Here is a 1,104-nt window from a genome sequence, read left to right on the forward strand (position 1 = left end):
CTCGGGTTGGCCCCAAGATGAGTTACCACGCCATCTATCTTCCCCCCGCCTTTTTTCCCGCTTTGTCTCCCCCCTCCCCTTCTCCCCCGCGCGCCGCTTGCGGCACTCGACAGCGCCGCCAGGCCTCGCCACATCGAGTCGCCGAGGGAGCCTTCACCGCCGCCGCCACCGCCACCACCGCCACCACCGCCGCCACCTCCTCCTCCTCCTCCGCCTCCTCCTCCTCCTCCTCCGCCTCCTCCTCCTCCTCCTCCTAACCCTCCTAACCCTCCGCCTCCTCCTAACCCTCCTCCTCCTCCTCCTCCCCCCGCGCCGCCGCCGCCTCCTCCGCCGCCTCCGCCTCCGCCTCCGCCTCCGCCCAGCCCCAGTGCCGCCGACAGAGACTGAGGAGAGCGGTAGAGCCTAAGGTGCGATGAGCCTAAGGTGTGAAGAGGCTGAGGAGAGCGGTAGAGCCTAAGGTGCGATGAGCCTAAGGTGTGAAGAGGCTGAGGAGAGCGGTAGAGCCTAAGGTGCGATGAGCCTAAGGTGTGAAGAGGCTGAGGAGAGCGGTAGAGCCTAAGGTGCGATGAGCCTAAGGTGTGAAGAGGCTGAGGAGAGCGGTAGAGCCTAAGGTGCGATGAGCCTAAGGTGTGAAGAGGCTGAGGAGAGCGGTAGAGCCTAAGGTGCGATGAGCCTAAGGTGTGAAGAGGCTGAGAGAGAGCGGTAGAGCCTAAGGTGCGATGAGCCTAAGGTGTGAAGAGGCTGAGGAGAGCGGTAGAGCCTAAGGGGATTGATTCATTCATTAAGGTGCGTCGGGCAGGGAGAGGGAGCAGCGCCGCGGGTGAGGACGCGCCCCCCGCGCGTCCCGGGCCGTGCCGAGCCCCCCCCCCCCCCCCCAAAAAATTCTATGCAAGGGCTGCCGGCCTGAAGCCGAAGAAGGACGCCAGAAGGCATCATATGGCAAAAGACCCCTTCCGACGCCATTATCGCCGATTGCGCCGGGGCCACGGACAAGCCCTGGGTGAAGACGCTGGTCGGATCATACCCCTGCCAGATCGTTAAGGCATTTATTCTGGAGAAGTACGAAGACGCGGTCATCCCGTGGTGCTAAACCCGTCGGTCTCC

General features: G+C 63.9%; 1 protein-coding gene across 1 annotated transcript in view; it reads right to left on the reverse strand.

Annotated features, from left to right (window-relative positions):
- Positions 1-1,104, reverse strand: part of EMIHUDRAFT_211259 (hypothetical protein) — a gene marked incomplete at both ends in the record, with an annotated part of 3,069 nt that overhangs the window by 565 nt on the left and 1,400 nt on the right. The gene's annotated exons all lie outside the window — the stretch shown is intronic.

This window comes from Emiliania huxleyi (genome assembly GCF_000372725.1).
Source record: "Emiliania huxleyi CCMP1516 unplaced genomic scaffold EMIHUscaffold_47, whole genome shotgun sequence".
Taxonomy (NCBI): Eukaryota; Haptophyta; order Isochrysidales; family Noelaerhabdaceae; genus Emiliania; species Emiliania huxleyi.